The sequence below is a fragment of the Chiloscyllium plagiosum genome, unplaced genomic scaffold (genome assembly GCF_037043375.1).
Source record: "Chiloscyllium plagiosum isolate Xiang-an unplaced genomic scaffold, Cpla_swu_hap1 HiC_scaffold_45, whole genome shotgun sequence".
Taxonomy (NCBI): domain Eukaryota; kingdom Metazoa; phylum Chordata; class Chondrichthyes; order Orectolobiformes; family Hemiscylliidae; genus Chiloscyllium; species Chiloscyllium plagiosum.
The window spans coordinates 102,182,478-102,204,339 of NW_028270183.1; positions in this window are offsets into that span (position 1 = coordinate 102,182,478).

Below are 21,862 nucleotides of genomic sequence, written 5' to 3' on the forward strand. Positions count from 1 at the left end.
GAATCGACGTTTCGGGCATAAGCCCTTCGTCAGGATGCTGCCTGACCTGCTGTGCTGTTCCAGCAAAACATTTTCAGCTCTGATCTCCAGCATCTGCAGACCTCACTTTCTCCTATGGCGACTTAACCAAACTCATCGCACATGCAGTATCCTTGCTGCTTTCCGAGCAAACGACAGCACATACGTTGGCAGCTCGTTGACTCAGATACAATACTGTGTTATTGGAAAAGCTTAACATTGCAATAAAACGATGTAACGTCGTTAATGCTGCTAATCCTCTCACTAGAGAAGGAGACGGAGACCCACATGATTGTATCGCTGAAATTAATGAAATGTGCTGCCGAGACAAGACTTGCAGAATTCACCACTTCAGAATCTAAATATGGAGTTTTCTTTGTGGATGGGTCAGCATTCAGGAGCAAGGAGATAGGCCAGAATTTTATCCGGCATGCTGTAGTAACTAACCATGAGGTATTCAAAGCGGGATCACTCGTTTCTCAACTGTCAGCGCAAGCGGCGGAGCTGATTGCCTTGACTGAGGCATGTAAATCGGCTAAGGGAAACATAGCGAATATTTAACCGAGAGCAGATATGCATTCGGAGTTGCACATGATTTTGGAACCCTGTGGAAATACAGGGACTTCTTGACCTTCACCGGAAAGCCCATCACACACCGTGATCAGATTTCTGACCTCTTGGAAGCGGTCCTATTCCCTAAATCAATTGCTGTGTGTAAATATGATGCCCACATGAAAAATAACGATTCAGTTTCTCAAGGAAACGCAAGGGCAGACTCAGCGGCAAGGACGGCAGCCCAGCAGCCGGTAAATGATCAGTTTGACATGGGAATGACAAAAATCCTTACCCCAACAGCAGACGTACGGGAGTCACAGTCAAAGTCCAGGCATGAAGACACGTTTGAGTGGGAAAAAGCAGAGTGCAGTTTGAGGTAAGGGGTACGGTGTGGCTCCAATTTTAAACCTTTTCTACCACGATCATTATTTCCATTCTATGCCAAACTGACACACGGTAAGGAACATGTGTCAAAAGTGGGGAGATATGGCAGCATTTCAGCACAGTGGCACACTGAGTGATTTACTCATTACTTCCAAAAATATTGTGAACGATGTATTATCTGTGCCACAATAATGTGGGGAGGGGAATACAGATGAGTCATGTAGCACTTCCGAAACCCAAAAACCAATTTTAACATTTACAACTGGATGTTACCGAACTAACACCCTGCGAAGGAAAAAAGGTATTGTCTGGTAATAGTTGATAAATTTTCCAAATGGGTGCAAGCGTTCCCCACGGCAAAACAGAATGCCAGATCCGTAACCAAAGCTTTCCTAACTGAAATACTTCCGAGATGGAGCATCCCTGAGAGGCTTAGTAGTCCCAAGGTTTGCGAAGCTTTATAGCTCCGGTTGAGGTTCAGGGTGTAGGTTTGCTCGCTGAGCTGTACGTTTGTTATCCACACGTTTCATTACCTGGCGAGGTAACATCATCAGTGGCGACCTCCAAGAGAAGTGAAGATGTTGTCTCCTGCTTTCTATTTATATGTTTGTCCTGGATGGGGTTCCTGGGGTTCGTGGTGATGTCATTTCCTATTCGTTTCTGAGGGGTTGACAGATGGTAAACCGATTTATGTGTTTGTTTATGGCGTTGTGTTTGGAGTGTGAGGCCTCTCGGAATTCTCTGGTGTGTCTGCATATACAGTAAACCGACAAACACTGACCAAATACTTAACTACACCAGCAACCAAACCAACACGCAAAAAGGAAGCTGTATCAGAACACTATTCCAACGAACCACCACACATTTCAATACAGACAAATTTCGGAAAACAGAGGAGAACCACCTATACAACGTATTCAAGAAGAATGGATACTTCAAAAATACAGTCCACAGATTCCTCAGGAACAAACCACGACAAGTAGACCTAACACAGCCAGAAACCCTATCGACCTTTCCATACATCAATGAAGTCTCGGAAGTGGCAGCCAGACTACTAAGACCTCTCGGAATCCACAAACAGTCTCAAACAAAACTAACAAATTTAAAAGACCCAGTACAACCCATGGACAAAATCAACGTCATATACAAAATTCCATGCAAGGACTGCTACAAACACTACATAGGACAAACAGGAAGAAAGTTAGCCACCAGGATACAGAACACCAGCTAGCCACAAAAAGACACGACCCTCTCTCCCTCGTAGCCCTTTACACGGATGAAAGAAAAACACCATTTCGTCTCGGACAACACATCTATCCTGGGACAGGCTAAGCAAAGACATGCCAGAGAATTCTTTGAGACCTAGCACTCCAACCACAACGCCATAAAAAAGACATATATCTAGATAGTATCGATCAACCCCTCAGAAAACGAATAGGAAATGGCATCACCACAAAACCCAGGAACCCCATCCTGGACAAACATATAACTAGAAAGGAGGAGATAACAGCTTCTCTTCACTTGGAGTTCGTTACTGATGATGTTACCTAGAACAAAGAAGATAGAAAAATACAGCGCAGTACAGGCCCTTTGGCCCTCGATGTTGCGCTGATCCAAGCCCACCTAAACTACACTAGCCCACTAACCTCCATATGCCAGGTAATGAAACGTCTGGATGTCAAACCTACAGCTCAGCGAGCAAACCTACACTCTAGGCTTAGTAGTGACAGTGGGACACCATTTTTCCATAATGCCCGACAGCAGATTAGTGAGTATTTGGGAATAAACATGAGATAACACTGTGCCTACCACCAAACGAGCGGTAGGGCAGCGGAAAAAGAAAATTCTACTTTAAAAAATAAATTGACAAAATGCTGTGAGGAACTAGGGATGGCATGGACAAAGGCACTTCCAGTTGTGCTAATGTGTATGAGATCTAGGAGGAGAGGGAGAGCTCATCTTAGCCCGTTTGAGATTTTGTTTGGTAGGCTGCCAAACACAGGAATTGTCCCGAGACGTAAGGGAAGCCAGAAAACAGGCCACTGTGAGGATGAGATGTTGTGTTACTGCATGAAACTCTTCTGTCCCAAATACAGAATCAAGTGAAGACAGCACTACCCCAATCAGCAGAAGGGAAGATGTACTATCTATAACCTGGAGCCTGAATAGTGGCGAAAGACTTCAGGAGGGAAAACAGGAAGGCGAAGAGGTGGCTAGGAAAGTTGCAAGTACGCCTTTCAGCACAGACAGCTGTTAAGATCGCCGGAACAGCCACATGGATACACGCCAGCCATTACAAACTTGCAGCTGGGACTGAGAAGACATCGCACAACACCAAAACCAATTTAGAGCAGGTATTTATTAGAAGACTTAAGCAAATGTGGGACTGCCTCAGTTCAAACTGTTGGCCAGCGCCCTGTTAGGACTATTCATAAGGGGAGGGGCGTCTGGGATGCCGCAGCTGTCGGTAATCTTAACTGATAGGACGAAGTGGATCTTTGCATGCGACCCATAGCCGTTCAGTAACAAGGACGACTATAAATTCGATAATTAAGATTTATGCAGGGATCCATGGTGGGCCGGTGACTGGCACTTAGTAGTAGCCACCACGGCAAAAGGGGCACCTGTCATGGGAAATACATATTCTATGATCATAGTAAGACTCAGAAGAGCAATGAGGGAGTCTCGTGGTGTGGAATAGATAGATCCTTCTCCGACATCAGTAGACAGGTGAATATAGTGGAGCAGTCGCCCCACCCCCGCCCTCCGAGATGCAGTGCAGAATGTATTACAGATCATAGGAGCAATGGGGCATGGCAACCAATCGTACAAGATCATGGACCTAACCCCAAGCCGGGAAAAGGTCATTAATGACACACCCGAACCCGAAGGGAGACGGTCGTAGCGAGAGAGCGAATTTGACGCAGGAGGGGAATTTGCCTGCAGGAGATAAATGGCGTAAATGCGACGCCAGTAGGTTGGGAGCTGCGAAGAGTCATTGCTAGATGTGAAGGGATCAGAGCCTGTGCTTTGGTCATAAGACAAAACGAGAGATTAGACGTTGGCTACACTTGTTGGATGTTTGCACACAGCTCAAAGATAGACTGCCCAGCAAATTACTGAGAGCCTGTCGAGAAATGCCAGCTGTCTGCTTCCACGGGAGGTGACTTGCCTGACCCTGATAGTGGGGGGCAATTTGGGCAAATCTCGTCTCACCACCCGAACTCCAGGATAACTACAGCCCCACGCCTGACACGCTACCGACCACAGCATTCCAGACAGTGGATTGCAGGGGAGAAACGTATATTTGCACCAATCGGGGGAGACTCATTTTTGGTATCTCCCAGTGTACCTTGATGCTGTATTTGAACAATGACTCTTGTACAGCAACATATGCAAATGATACGACCATAAACATTGCTTTTCCCTTTATCAATGGTCAGACCATGAGCGGCACGGTGGCACAGTGGTTAGCATTGCTGCCTCACAGCGCCAGAGACCCCGGTTTAAGTCCCGCCTCAGGCGACTGACAGTGTGCAGTTTGCACATTCTCCCTGTGTCTGCGTGAGTTTCCTCCCACAGTCACCAAGATGTGCAGGTCGGGTGAATGGGCCATGGTAAATTGCCCGTAGTGTTAGGTGTTAGGTAAATGTATGGGTGGGTTGCGCTTCGGCTGGTGTGTGTGGACTTGTTGGGCCGAAAAGCCTGTTTCCACACTGTAAGTAATCTAATCTAATCAGGATGGCAGGTATAAACTGGCCAGGTGGCGAGAAAGTGTACCACCACTCTCCCGGGGAGAAAGGGGTGTTGTTACAACTCGATACAGTCCACCAACACAACAGTGTTCTCCCTAAAAGGCAGCAATTGCCGAACTCGAAGGGGCATCCCTCTGCATTGGAATGGGTACACACTCGCAGAACATCCTTCCATATGGTGTATTCGCAAATGAGACGGACGAAGGCCTCGCACTCATTAACACTGAGTTCATGGTGGTTAGGAAGCAGTGACACAAAATCGATTAGTACGAGACATCCTGCCGGCCGAGAGAGGGGGCGTCTGCAAAACGTTAGGTACCTCATGCTGTACTAATGTTTCTGATGAGTCCCAAAATATTACTGGTTTAATAAATGATATGAAGGCAGCTATATGACCGCCTCCACGAGCAGATGACTCCTGCTCCCGATGGCTCACGTCCCTTATGGAGGATGGGGGTATTGGACGCATATCGTTCTACTCGTTGGAGGACTGGTCTTACTCATACTGCTTTGAATAAGAACCTAGTTGTGTACCTGCCGATACCACTTGCTTATGAATGCAGTAGGATACGAAATGTTAAACTATCGTGGCCCTAAAGAAGGAAGATCCGATTGCTTGTCCACACCCTACAGCGACGTTGATGAATGTGACGTGTGAAGATGGGCTGGTGTATCGGGCAAACCAGGGAAGTGGGAAAAACACCACAAAGATTTGTTAGAGTGTCTGAGGAAATGCCTGGTGTTCATGAATTATTTTTGATGTATGACGATCTGGCTTTTTTTCTGGTTGCTGTCCTTTTTGAAAAATGACAAAAAATTGGAAAATGTAATGGAAAATTAACAAAATTAACATTTACTGTGGAATCTGTCAGAGAATGATTTAATACTTCGCTGAAATATGCAAATACTTTGCTGAATTCTGCGTCGAGGAGTCAGCTTGTCTTTGAGGAACTTTGCAAACATTTCACCTGGCCTTGCGAGCAGCCGAGTTCATAAAAAAAGCTTTGGAAATCATAAAGACAATTATGTTCAAGGCATGGGAATGAGAAAATATGAGTTCGAATGTTTCACAACACTTGTCATTGAGCATGTGATAAGAATAGTATAAAAAGAATATGTGAATTTTGTTCACAGCTCTTACATAAGGCACTTTTGCCAAGTACTTTGGCGGCCCTGCATGCAGAGGTTGAAAGATAAAGCCTTTCCTTTGCTCTTGCGAGCAGTTGATTAGAGTCGATTAAATTTCCATGACAGGGTGTCAGGGTGTCAGGCAGTGGGAGAATTGTTGGGTATCAGTAAATAGGAGAATTATTGCACAGTGGCATGCCAGTGGAAAATTAGTACAAATTGCCTGTTCATTAAAGAATTTGAGCAGAACACCTCTAATTGGAAGAATAGGGGCAGGGAATCATTGAGAAGGAACAATTTTGCAAGCAGCAGTAAAGTCGAGATTCGAGTCCGCCCACCAAGAAATGAAAAAAAAAAACTTTGGTGCAGGAAAGCCATACGTGGAGGAAGTGTATCAGGAAACAATTGTGCGAAGAAAACGGAGCACCCGGAGGAAACCCACGCAGACACGGGACGAATGTGCAAGCGTCACACAGTCACTCACTTGAGGCAGGCACTGAACGCTGGTCTTTGGCGTTGTGAGGCAGCAGTGCTAACCACTGTGCCACCGTGCCGCGCAATGAATGATAGCTTTGTGACAAATGTCTACATGTGGTCAATAGCTGGATTCAAAGCATTCAATGTGTTGGTGCAAAAACCCGTCATTGTTGACATTTCCAAGAGAGGTATATAATGCTCAGGCATTGGCTGGAAGTCAAGGTGTAAGAAAATTTGGGTCATCCTGGAACTGATTGATTCTCGCTGCTGTTTGACTTAGTTTGATTAATTTTGTGTTTGTCCCGATTTATCTGGCTGTCGGTGAATTTAGAACATACAATTTATGTCCAAGGGTCACTTCACATCACTGGAGAGTGAAAATATAGTTCACATACCGTGATACCAATGAATTGATAATTAAATTTTGTGTTTTAACAGATAAAATGATTTATGTTTTCCAGTAGTTGTTAGATATTGATTAGATATTTATTAAAATAGATACACTGAGAATTGTAATCCTGTTGCAGGATTGTTGAATTGTTAAAAGGTTCATACGTGGAGTGTTTTTGGAATGATTTGGTGGTGCCAGTGTTGGATTGGGCTCTACAAAGTTTAAAAAAAATCAAGCACCACCAGGTTATGAACCAACAGGTTTATTTTGAAGAACTAGCTTTCAGAGCGCTGCTCCTACATCAGTTCGTTGAAGGAGCAGCACTCCGAAAGCTAGCGCTTCCAAATAAACCTGTTGGTCTATAACCTGGTTTTGTGTGATTTTTAAAGTTTGTTTTAAGGAAGGAATTGTTTTTTCATTCAAATATACAGGCTGTTCAAGAATTCTATCTAGCCTTCCATGGTTTTCTTTTAGAGACCACACATTTATAGATTAGATTAGATTAGATTACTTACAGTGTGGTAACAGGCCCTTTGGCCCAACAAGTCCACACTGACCCTCCGAAGAGCAACCCACCCAGACTCATTTCCTTACATTTACCCCTTCACCTAAAACTACGGGTAATTTAATATGGTCAATTCACCTAACCTGTACATTTTTCGGATTGCGGGAGGAAACCGGAGTACCCGGAAGAAACCCACACAGACACGGGGAGAATGTGCAAATTTCACACAGACAATTGCCTGAGGTGGAAATTGAACCAGGGTCCCTGGCGCTGTGGGACAGCAGTGCCACCATGCCGCCCACAATTCATATAATTTTCACTGTAATCAGTATTTCAAATTTGCATCAGATTTAAGATGAAAATGAGGACCAATTAACGAGTACTTCCATGAATGGAAAACACAGTAAATTTAATTTACAGAAGCAAATTCAAGTTTGATCCGGATAAGCAAATAAATACTTTGAATGGAAATGATCCGAAAATGTTTACATCTACATTTGAACTAAGTCAAATGACTCTTTTTTTGAAATAATTAGACCGAAAACCTGTTTGAAAACATGAACAAATCAGGACTATCGACAAGTCTTGCTGTTAGTGCTCTTGGCCAATCGTAATAAAAATAAATACTACTTTGAGTAACAAGTATCATGTGTAATTGCTGGGCTGAAAAGTAAGAGGATAGCTCTTGTATTTATTGGCAAGAATTATAACCAAATGTTTACTGTGGTTACTGCACTCAGTAACAATAAGATCAAGATCAATGGCTGTTAGAATCCTTGGCCACTCGTAATGGAAGAATAAACACTGCTGTGAGCAATACGTATCTTGGATAATTACTGAACAGAAATTTCAGAAGACACTCATTGTATTTACTGGAGGGAATGATAATCAGATGCTTACTGTGGTGATTGATCTTAGGGACAATAAGACAGTTACTCAGATTATTCCACTGAACAGTAATTAAATGATCATGAGACCATTGCCTGGCTTTATGAATAGTGTTTTGTGTGAGCATTGATTTCAATAACATTGTGATAATATACAAGTCTGCAGGTTAGGGGAGTTGGCTATGCTAAATTTCCCATAGTGTTAATGAATGTTTAGGTTAGGTGCATTAGTCAGGGGAAATGTCGAGTAATAGAGCAAGGGAATGTGTCTGAGTGGGTTACTCTTCGGAGGGTCGGTGTGGACTTGTTGAGCCAAGTAGCCTGTTTCAATACTGTAGGGATTCTATGACTCCATGATTCTTTGGTTTAGGAATAGATTGATAAGCGAGTGCTAAAGATACTATTCAAAGTCAACAAAATCTTTATGTTTAGTAGAATTGCTTAGCAAAATGCATTGAAGCCATTATACACAAAGTGAGATAAGTGGAAGTAGCAAGGTATTTTGATTAAATAAAATGAATGTCATTATTTAGATATTTTAAATTTGAAAAACTACAGTGTCCTCAAATCTAAAATTTAGAGACAATGTAATGTGATACATACATTTATTAATGACCTGAAGATAATAAATTGCAGATTCTGTGATTATTGGAATGAACAACAGACAGAGCAAATCCAAAATTGGATTGAAAAGCAATTCAAACTCTGCTTAGATATTTTCTAATCACCATTCTAAGCTGCTTTGGCACATCTCTGTTGAAGATGGGAACTCAACCCACACTTCCTGGTCTCGTGGGAGACACTCTACTGGAGCTCCAAAGGTTTTTTTCATCCCACCAAGGAAGGGTGGGATTATAATTAATTGTGATTACTCAAATGAAAACTAACCAGTGTTCACTCTGATAATTGGGCTGGGAATTAACTCGTCTGTTTCTATGCAATTGACTGAGAATGAAATGGTAATTCACAATAATGATGGTACTAAGTATATAGGCTCTTATGTAAAAATGAATATCGTGACAATTGAAGGAAAAATAAACAGACATATCATGCGCTTATTTTAAATTCATGAAAAATACAACTGCTGAATATGTTTAAAGCATTTTTTCTGATAATGAAAAGATAATTACAATGCTTATCAGCAGATGTAATCACCAAAAAAAAAAGTTATTCACTGTGACTATTCAGCTGCAGGCAGCTCCCCTTCCTTACACAAATGTACAACTTCCAATAATTCAAAATGTACTCTGATTGATAAAGGGAAGAACAAACACATGTAAGTTTTTTCTCGTGTTAACAAAAAAAGTCACAAATTTGATTTTTTTTAGCTTTAAAATATTTAACCCTTGCTGAGATCAGAAATACAATAAACCTTCACGTGGAAGAAAAATATAATCAAATCAAATCAAAATATACATCGATATTCACAATAATTGGGAGATTGAACACTGCAATATCTTTCCATCAGTTGATGTACTGAGCCATAATTCCACTTTTATATCCTTACTGGATTGATCAGTTATTAGATATTAGCAATAACTGTTTGAACATACAATGTGCCGAAATAAACAGTAATTATTGGTGAAATGTCATTAGATATCTCTTACTCGATGAGGCTATGGTTACTTTGATTGTTGAAATGAGTGGCATTCAGATATTTCCAATGAACATTGGATGGAAAATCAATCTTTTTGGTATAGTCGTGAAAAAAATTTTTATTGGAGTATTGGCAATAAGAAATATAGGATTAAATTATGATGTGCATCGCACTTTACCAAATATTTTCAAGTTTTCTAAAAGGTTTCTAGTCCAATCATCAGTTTAAAAGGGGTAATTTTGGTTCAGCAGATCAGTAACTGCAAACATTTTTAACACATCTCCATCAAATCTGATAATTCAGAAAAAAATACCAAAGCATTACCTGTCTAAATGTCAAATTATATCTTTAGATTAGAGTCAAGTTCATTCTCCAGTTATTTTATTCCTATTTTTGACACCAGTGACTAAACATTGATTAGATTAAATGTCATATGTGTTCGCCATGAGTTTTCTCTCAAAGATCTGTGCAACACAGGAATGGGCCCTTTGGCCCATAACGTTGAGCTGAACATGATGCAAAATAAACTCACCCCTTCTGTCTACCCTTGGTCCATATCCTTCCAAATTATCTAAATTAACATTTAAAAAGTCCTAATGTATCTGCCTCTACCACCAACCCTGGAAGTTCATTCCAGACACCTACCACTCCCTTTGTAAAAAACAAATTGCCCCTCACATGCCCCTTGAACTGTCTCCCCTAACCTTAAACGCATGTCACATACTTTTGACGTTTCAACTCTAGGAAAAACATTCTGACTGTCAACCCTATTTACGTAACTCCTGATTGTATAGACTTACATCAATTCTTCCTCATCTTCCGCCACTCCACAAAAAAGCAACCTGAGTTTTTGCACGTCTCCAAATCCAGGCAGCATCCTGGTAAACGCCCTCCGTACCCTCTCCAAAGCCTCCTTACCCGTCCTATAATGTGGCGAACAGAAGTGAATACAATACTTTAAGTATGCCTTAATCAAAGTCTTATAAAGTTGCAACATGCCATCCTGACTCTTGTAACCAGTTCCCTGACCAATAAAGGCAAGTATGCCATTTGCCTTCCTTACCACCGTATCTACTTGCATGGTCACTTTCAGGGAGCCATGGTCTTGAACGCCAAGATCCCTTCGAACAACAAAGCTGTTCAGGATCCTGCCATTACCTACTTCTCCTTAATATTTGAGCTCCCAAAGTGAAATACCTCACAGTTGTATGGATTAAACCTTGCCTTTAATTTATCTGCCCATATCTGCAATGTATCTTTTTTCTTGCTGCAGTCTTTGACAACCCTCTACATTATCCACAACTGCACTGAACTTTGTATCGTCTGCCAATTTATTAATTCACCAAATTAGATTTTAATCCATGTCACTTACATATATTTGTCCCGCATCAGAAGGGTTCCAGTGCAGATCCCTGTGGGAAAAAGACAGAAAATGAGGAAAATGCATAATTCTTGAATAAATGAGGTTTCTTTCAATGACAAAACTCTTCTGATGAATAATCTCTGAAGGTGTGATTTTTGTTTTGAAATTAACCCAATATTTTAATTCTCAGTTTACTGATATTAATGAATATCCAGTACAAACTGCTTTGAAAATATTGAATCATTTTAAGTGTTGAGTTCTAACATTAATTATTCTTTAATTGGAATTTCAATTATCACATCATTATGAGAGTTGAATCTATTATTTCTTAGTGTCAGTATCATGATGAAATATTTACACTCGTTTCAGGTCAACACACCTGCAATCCAGCAAAGTTTTCTCACCCAACACTCATAGTAACTATCTCATTCTCTTTCATTTGAATTCTAGTGTTAATTAAAGGATTATTAATCAGTCTTATCAATTAAGAGATGGCTAACTAGTTTTCACATCGATATTTCAGTTCTTTCAAACATATTGCACAATTACATTGCAATAAGAGTTTTCTCATCATTCTTAAATTTGTTATCAGCTATTTTTGTTTCCAGTATCCACAGTTTTTTGCGTTCTTGTATTGATTGTATTTCATTTCAATGCTAACAATTCTATATTTCTGATTATTACGATAAGAGCTAAGTATTTTCATGTTAACCATTATATAAATTTCACGTGTTTCTTGTGTACACAAACCAGAATTAACAAATGTTTGCTCTATTCTTTTACAATAAATCTTGAATTCTTAGAAATCATAATTTTGTGAAAATGAGGGAAATTATCTTTCGCTTAATAGTCACATTGAATGACTAATGCTTTATTTCCAAGTCATGTGCATTACAAAGCAGTTTAATTTTGAGTACATAAATAATTGCTTCAAACAAATTTAATTACTTGATTATCATGAGATTTATATTTATTTAAGATCATTGTCGCTTCGTTCCAATATTTTTAGAAATTACTAATTCCTTTTATCGGTCCATTACACACTGGAATTGTCTAATACAATCCTAGTCTGATTATCACAATAAATATTTGAGCAGTTTTCCCTGTGAGTAACCACACTAAGTATGTGATTATAGTCCTGCCCTTCTTGCATAGGAACATTATGTAGGGCTCTGGTAATGTCTGTACTGAAAGACCAGGAGGTATGGATTCAATTACAACCTTCAACAGAGATGTGTCAAAGCACCTCAGATTTGATTAGAAAATATCTAAGTGTCTACTGAATTGTTTTTCAATGCAACATTTTCTCAACTTGTATCTGTTGTCCATTGTAATGTTCACAATATCTTGAAGTTATTTGCTTACGGTCACTGACTACACTATGAATGTTATTATGCTGCTTCCAAATACCTCTCAACTTTTAATAACTTTGCAGTCATAAAGATTCTACAGTGTAAATTATATTTAAGGTAAGGGGGAAAGATTTAAAAGGGATCTGAGGGGCAACTTTTTTCACAAAGTGTGTTTGCCTCATATGGAATGACCTGTGAGAGGAAAGGTGGTGGCTGGTACAATTATAACATCTAAAAGACTTTTGGACAGTTACATGGATAGAAAACGTCCAGAGGGATATGGAACAAACACAGGAAAATGGGGTTAGTTTAGTTGAGGGAATATGGCCGGGCTGCCTGAATGGCCTGTTTCCGTGCTGTATCAAGCTAGCATTGTACAATTCAAACTTGACTGTGATTGGTAAAGGAGAGAACAAATGAGTGTTGATTCTATTTTGTGTCCATAAAAAAGTGACATGAATTTTAAATAATTTTGTCACAAGAAATAGTCCACTCTTATTGTGATAAGAAATACAATGCATGTGAGCATTGAAGTGAAATATAATTAAATCAATTCAACTGTGTTGATATGGTTAAAATAAATATTGATATTCACAATGATTGTGAGTTTGTACGCTGCCATATCTTCACATTACTTCATGTACTGAGCCATTATTACACATTTATACCCCCTACTGAATTGAACAATAATTAGATGTTAGCAACACTGAGATTTTGAAAATCTATCAGTGCACTTTAAAGAAGGAGAAATTTATGTAATTTTATCCTGATCGATGATCAAACATTTGTGTCTGAATCAGGAAGAAAGTAAGGAGATAACCAAAGTGAATATCAGAGTGACCACGAGATACAGTTCATGGAATTTGATAGAAAAAGTAATTTGCATAATTTCATGGTTATTGAACGTTAATAATTAATTACCTCCGCAGGTACCGAAGCAGTCCAAGTCCAAATACACCAAGATCTGGACAATATCCAGGTATGGGATGACAAGGGGCAAGTAACATACATCCCACGCAAATGCAGGCAATGACCATCACGTATAATAAATAATCTAACCACCATCCCTTGACATTCGATGGTGTTGCAATCACTGAACACCCACTATCAACATCCTAGGAATAATCATTGATCAGAAACTGAATTGGTCTCACCACATAAGCACAGTGGCTACAAGAGTAATTCAACTGCTGTCTCCTGAAAGCCTGTCCAACAGCTACCAGACACAAGTCAGGAGTGTGATGGAATACTCCCCACTTGCCTGTATGAGTGCAGCCCGAACAACACTCAAGGAACTTGATTCCATCCGGAACAAAGCAGCCCGCTTGATTGGCACAGCATCCATAGGTATCCATCCCCCACCATCACTGATGCTCCGTAGCAGCAATATATACTATCTACAAGATGCACTGCAGGAATTCCCTAACCAGCACCTTTCAAACTCATGGCCAGTTCCATCGAGAAGGACAAAGGCAGCAGCTAGATGGAAAAACAACTATCTTCAAGTTCGCCTATAAGGTACTAATCACCCTGAATTGGAAATATATAGCTGTTCCTTCACTGTCGCTGGTTCAAAATCCTGGAAATCCCCACCCTAAAGTTATATACCCACAGCAGGTAGATTGCAGCGGCTCAAGAAGACAGCTCACCACCAATTTCTCAAGGGCAACTAGGGATCGGCAATAAATGCTGGGCCCAGCCAGTGACACCCACATCACATCAAATAAATATTTTAAAAATGTCTACAAGATCAAAACAGCTCCACACTGTCCTAGCTGCAATCTCTGCCCCTTCTTGAAAAAAAGATAAAAGAATCTGACCTTGCTCAACTTTCTCATCAAAATCGAGTACAGTATTCACCCCAGCCCTCTCTTATATGAACCAGCAGCATTTCTACCACCAACAGTAGATCCTCTTAAAATATTTTGTCAGTAACTTTTAATTAACTGGTTACTAAAATTACAATGCAATCTCTACATACAGATCAAATACCTTTTATGCAACAACACATTTTCTAACAACTTTTGTCGATCTCTGTCATTCCTTTTAGTTAGATGATGTAGGGAGGGATGGAAACACGACAGTGATGTAAGATATATGTAATGCAGTGAGACAGGAAAGCTAGTATGGCTCATGTTGACTCTTAGACCCCACACAGTGAAGCAACACATTCACTGCATAATAAACATAACACAACATTTCAACCCCACTCACACCCGGCATGACAGAAATAAAATGTGAATCAGTTGGACAGGATAGGTTTGTTACAGCTAGAGTTTGGAAGAATGAGGGGTGACATGACTGAAGTATCTAACATCCTGAATGGTTGGATAAGGCGGATGTGGAAAGGATGTTTCCACTTGTGGGTCATTCCTGAACTAGAGGGAACTGCTTTAAAATTGGGTTCACCCTTTCAGGACAGCGATGATGATATTTGTTTCCTATCAGAGGGCTGTGCAAGTTTGGAACTCTCTGCCCCAGAAGGTGGGCTCACTGAGTATTTTTAAGACACAAGTTGATAGATCCTTGTTAAGGGACGTTGGGGGAAGATGGAACACAAATCACTAACAGATCAGGCCTGGTCTAATTGAATGGTTGGGCACGCTCGAGGGGCCGAATGGTCACCTTCTGCTTCTCTCTCACATGATCCAAGGAATGAGATCTTTGTTTAAAATTAATTTACTGGGATGTAGGTGCCACTGGCTGTGGGCAGCATTTATTATCCAGAGGGCAGATAAGAGTGAACCACATTGCTGTGGATCAGGAGTCACGTGTAGGCCAGACAAGGTAAGGATGGCAGCTTCCTTCCGTAAAGGACATCAGTGATCCAGATGGGTTTTTCCTGACATTCGAGAATAATTTCATCAATAGACTCATAATTGTAGATAAATTCAAGTTCCATGTCTGCCGTGGTGGGATTCGAATCAGGAACCCCAGAATATTCGCTGGGTCTCTACATTAACAGTTCAGCAATGATAGCATGAGGCTGTTACCGAGCTACAAAGTGTGGAAACCAAAACCTTGATCAAATAGTTAGAATTAAGGAGTGTTGAAGGGAATGGGGGAAAAGAATTACCAAGTTTAGGTTCAAGGCAACTGAAACTAAAGCCATCAACAGGGAGGAGATTAAAACAAGAAACTCACATGCAGCTGGAATTGGATAAGTGCAGATACCTCAGGGAGGTGTGGAACTACGCAGGGAGGACAGGGTGAAGTCACGGGTAGATTTAAAAGCAGTGAACCAAATTTTGAAAATATCTTTCTGAACATGATGTAGATCAGGTTAAAACTGAGGTAGGTGTCTGACACAACTTGCTGCAAGGACACAGACAGCAGAATCTGAGGTGATCATAAGGTATTGGAGGTAGAATGTGGGAGACGAGCTGGGACTGTATTGGAGTAGTCATAGTGAGAGGGAACAAATGCTGGATGGAGGGTTCAGCAGCTGATGGACTGATGCTGAGGTGAGTAATTGGTAACTGAGCAAGTGACCACCATCTGATAGGACAAAGAAACTGATCCATCAGCCTGAAACTGACTGACCACGTGGCTGTCAGTGGCTCCAACACAAGTGAATGGAAACATTGCTCAGAGCCTGTTTCTGTAACAGTCAACACAACCAGGAAATAAAAAGTGAATAATGAGCTGAAAACAAGGTCACTGCTCTATTAGAGTCAAAATCATTCAATGTTCAGTTACTGAACATTATTGATTCACAGAATATTCTAACCTGCAGAATCACAGTAAAAGGGGAAAGTAAACAACATTCTTGGCAAAGACATAATGAACCAACTGCTTGTATAAAAACAGCTCAGCACAAAGGGGCTGAATCCTCCACAAACTGACAAACACAGATACCATCAGATTGATAGATAGAGATTGAAAAACCCTTCCCTGCTGATGGTGTATGATAGAAACCATTCTCAGTGTGATCTGTCTCTGAAAAGAGTCTCTGTTTCCCCTCAGAAAAGTAGGTGTGTCGCGCACTTACAGACTAACTTACAGACAAAGGAAACCTGATCAGGGGTTCGCATGTTAATTATTGCACACAACAAGAGCTTTGACCAAAACAAATTCCAGTGAAACCAACAAAGCAATGAGAAAGGTGAATTAGTCTTTATAATCATGCAGCCTCTCTCAATCAAATAATCCCAGTCAACTTCCAAACATTTTAAAACTATTAATCTCAATGTATACATATTTATTTACTTCCCTAATTTCCTCCAAAAATATATCTAATTATTCTCTTCAAAGTATATTTTATATGATCAATTCATAATCACAATTCATTTCCAATTATTCTTAGAGCAAATCAACTTGCAAACTAAAATAGTTTTCATGTCAATAATGATACTGAAAACTTTGTTATGTAGTTTAATCATATTTCAAAATATTGTTTTGGTTCATTATTGTAGTGAAGCTAAATTTAAAGTCTATTTATTTTCTCTGATATCCTTCCATTACTTTATTCCCTAATAAGAATACATGGTGTAATGGGTGACAAGCATTAAAATAAAATCGAATTTTCAATGCAAGAACTGATATAAATGATCACATATTCTTCAGTTCATTCATTGCCGTTGATGTTAAGAGTTATTTTCACTGTATGATCACGTTAAATTCACTTAAATAATCACAGTACAATTCTAACCTCGAAAGATATGTAAAGTGATTGTCAAGTTATAAATATTTCAAGTAAAAGCAATTTCACATTTTGTTCTGTTTTATTCCAGGAATGACGGAATGTGTTACATTATTATGGGAAACAGGAACAAGTGAAGGTGGTGCCTCTCTGACGTGAGGCCTTAAAGCTAAAGGGCCAGGTGGTAGTTACAGTGGGGGAGGTACCTAGTGCCCCGCTCTCCTTAGAAGGCAGTGAGAATGGTGACATTGGCTGGAACGGGTTAGATGGTGAAGCGCCCACGTATCGACAGAGGGACGGCAATGGGTGGGATGACGCACCGCCCTGTAAGGCCCAGAAGGCCATGTCCATGGCACCGCTGGGCATCAAAGCTCAAACTTGGACAGACAGTAGGGAGCCAAAAAGGGAACTGACAGAAATAAACCTTAACCGTTTACCTGACTGAACAACAGGTATTGGTGAATGAAAACCCAGCCTGATAGAGAAATGGTATTAATGGGCCTTATTGAGACAATATGGATGAATTAATTGAGGTATACAGTCTCACCGAAGATGGTGTCAGCCAAGATCTCTCAGGCCAAGATGCCCTGAAGTGTACAGCAGAACCTGTCCCTGCAATGAGAGGGTGGGGGTGTGAGCCGGTTCCCCCCAGTGCACAGCCGATCAGTGCCTCTAGGCATTTACAGATATTACAGGGACACACTGAGGAGGAGACAGGCTGAATGGGCTAAAATAATCTTGGTGCCTCAGGGACCCAAGGGTAATATCAAGAATCATACAGAGAGGAAGCCTGAGGTGTGTAAGGACCACGGAGGATTACGAAACCCCAACCTGTGATGAAATAGGTTTGAAGTATTTAAAAGATGGCATGGGACCCCATTTAACTGTAATTATAAACATGGGACTCCCAGTGGGAGATAATTCTAACCAAATGCTGAATTGGGCCGTGAGAGCTGAGGCAAACGCAGAAACACAGAGGAATAGCTGCAGTACAGGGAGGGTAATCAGACCCACAATGTTACAACGGAAGCAGGAAAGGGCACATAGCCAAGGAACGGAGGCAGAGAGAGGGAGATAGATGTTCACATTGTGTGTGGCCTGAATTCACGTTGGCACATGCATAGCCCATGAATATTCATTGATGCTGTGTTTGGAAACCAGCAGAACATAATATTACTATGGGAGCATTTATATCAGTTACCGATACGGATTTGCCCCTCACACCTCAATCACTAAAATGAAAGCCATTGGAGAGAGAATCGAGGAAGCTGGATGAAATAAACTTCTCCCGACGCAGATCACGGATATGGCAAAATATATTCAAATATGGGAGTCTGAAACTGAGGAAGGGACCATTCTGGGAGTTGCCAGTTTAGAACAGTTAGGAGCAACTATTGATGTAGAGACACGAACTGTAACATGGGAACAACCTGGCCAGGCCCGGGACAGGAAGAAAGGGAGAGGCGACATCTCCACAGTCGTTACCTTGCAGGGAGACTGGAACAGTCAGGGAATCTGGGAGTTATAGCTAGGACCCAAACAGCAGTGTGGGTTACTCAAACAGGAATGTGGGTTATTATCTATGGATACTGTAAAGATCTAGGGCCCTCTCACTCCCCACACAAACCGGATCCCATTAAAGCTGGGGCAGAGGAGGCGTTAATTGTGACAGTAACAGATTGAGAGAAGCAGGAAATAGTCAGACCGACAGTATCCCAGGCTAATTCACTGAATCCAGACGGCTCATCCCATCTCACTATTGAGTATACCTCCCTCAGTAAATCTGCCATTAAAGAGTATCCTACAGTTGCAAACCACACCATTGTATTTAATGGATTGAAATCACAACAGGATATAGTCTCAGCCCTTGATATTGTGAATGCGTTCTGGTTCCTAATGGCAGAATAAGCTGGTGTTTACTGTCGAAGGATAACAGTACACCTGGATCCAGTTACCTCAGGGATCCTTTAATATTCCATTATATCCCACCGATGTATGGCTGATAGAGTTAGTCTATTTAATCTCACCAACACCTCAGACAGTTGGTGAGAAAGAACATATCCAAATATTAAACATAGTATTGTGTCAGTTCAGGCAGGCCGGGCTTAAAATTAAAATTAAAATTAAGAGTGCAACTGGGAAGGTAGGTAGAGGTGTACCTGGGACATCATATCAGGGAGATCAAATCAGGAAGACAGAGGGGATAATCCCAGTGGAACGAAAGATCATGATTTTAAAACTATTCACCTGCACATCGCGAAGGGGTAAGGCAAACTTTAGATTGTTTAATTATTGGAGGCCTTTTGTGGAGAATTATCCAGAATTGGCAGAACCACCATAAGCCCTGACAGAAACACTGACATTAGCCAGGGGTCAGGGAGTCAGCAGAAACACAGACAGTCAGCATGCCTTTGGTATAGTTCATGACCATGTGTTGGTCGGGCTCGGTGAGGTCCATCACCTTGTCTGGGGGCCACATGGAGCATGAAGAACCGGTCAGAGAGTTAGTGGAAACAGCTAACTTTCCCAGTGAAGCAGCAATAATGAAGATTAGAGCTCACAGGAAAGTAGAATCCTCACACCAGCAGGGCAGTGAATATGTGGCTAAGGCGGGCGAAATACTGACTGAAACAGTGCAGACATTTGAGGAGATGGCAGTGGCAGTAGCTGCAGAAGTGAGAGAGTAAGGTTTAAAGATATTCCCAGAAACAGTCCCACAACTGGAGAAAGAGGAATGGGAAAAGGGTGGGGCAGTAATAGGACACGACAGAGTCTGGATGATCCAGCAGTGCCATCACACTGTAAAAGACAAACATTATTAAAAACATATCATGGGTCAGTCTGTATTGGGCAGGATACAATGCAATATCAGATGCTCCACTACAGGGAGAGGCCTGGAACAGGGGGAGATACAGCAGCTTTTTGTTGAAGGGGTGTAGTCTTGTACACACTGTATGAGCCAGGGAAAACAATCAGGGTAAAATGGAGGCAGCAGCAGGGACGCAGGGGCACATGGGTACAGTTAAAGATGGATTTTACACCCACCCCCAACCCAATCCCAGGGAAGGAGATCCTGCTGGGTCTTAATAAACAGGTTTACTCAGTGGGTGGTAGCATTCCCCTGCAAATTCTGACCAAGGGACACATGTTACAGGGAACATAGTTAAACAGCTCTGTGGCCTGTTTGGTACTAAACAGAAATCCCATCTCCCATACCAACCCCAGAGCTCAGGGACAGCAGAAGGAATGAAGCAGACACTGAAAGCTAGTCTGACTAAGGCCCTCCCAGAGACAGGCAGGGATGGGTTAGAGTACTCCCCACCATCCTAATTAAATTGACATCAACCCCAGCAAAGGGAACGGGGCAGTCCCCCTTTCAATTAGTGACCGGACGGACTATGCAGATACCACAGGGTGTGGTATTGGGAGTGCCCGAGATGTGCAATGGCAAGGATAGGGTTAAACAATTCTTGAAAGAACTGGCAAAGCAACTACATGAGCTGAGAGGGGAAGTTGCAGAGGGACAGAGAACCAGAAACTGGGAAAGGGAGCACAGAAATATCCGAGCTGACATTCCAAACCCAGGAGGTCGGGTCGGGGGAAAATGTTATCGGAACGCATGAAGGAAACCCAGCTGTACTTGGCTGGGGGAGCCACAGAGTTCTCGATAGGGAACGCTCCCATCATGCCACAGTAAGGAGCGTTGAATAAAGGTCACGTGTGCTGCTAAACTCAGGCCCCTCTTTGATACTTCTCCCAGCAACAGTTGTGCAGAGGCATGTTGCCGGCTGGAGGTCTGTGGCCAGTGCCGTTGTTCCACAAGGATCAGAGCTGGGACATCTGTTGTTTGCAACATATATCATTGATTAGCATGAAAATGTAAACAACTTAATTAGCAAGTTTGTAGATGGTACAATTGATGAAGCTGTGAACAGTGAAGAATGTTGTCAAAGGACACAGCAAGAAAGGTCAGTTAGGAGGTTATACGGAGAAATTACAGATAGATCTGAATTGGACAAACGTGTGGTGATGCATTTTGGGAGGCACATTGCATGAGGAATGTATACACTAAACGGAAGGGCCCTGAGCAGCATTAATATACAGAGGGATCTTCAGGTGCAAGTTCACAGCTCCCTGAAAGTGGTGAAGGAGGTGGATGGCAGGCTTGCCTTCTTCTCTCAGGGGACTGAATATAAAACTGTCATTAGGCCACCTTTGGGGTATTGTGGGCCATTTTGAGCACCGCATAAGGAGGATGTGGAGGCTTTGGAAAGGTTGAAAACAGGTTTACCAGGATGTTGTCTGGATTGGGAGAGGTTGGAAAGACTTGGATTGCTGTCACTAGAAAGTCAATGGCTGCGGGGTGACCCAAGAGGCACAGACAGAGTGAATAATCTGAGTCTTTTACCAAGATAGAAACGACAAATTCTAGAGGCCATAGATTTAAGGGGAGAGGGGGCACGTTTAAAGAAAATGAAAACCAAAACAACTGCAGATGCTGTAAACCAGAAACAAAAACATTTTCGGGAAAAGTTCAGCAGGTCTCGCAGCACCTGTGAAGAAAAATCAGCGATAACGTATCTGAGGAAGGGTGACCAGACCCTAATTATTAACTGATTTTTCTTCATAGATGCTGCATGACCTGCTGAGCATTTCCAACAACACCTGAACAAGTTAAAAGGGAGTTGTGTCAGACAAGTTTCTTATGCAGGAGGTGGTCAGTGACTAGAATGTACTTGCCTGAGAGATGGTAAAAGCAGAAACAATCACAATGTTTAAGAGGCATTTGGGCTGACACATATGCGGGC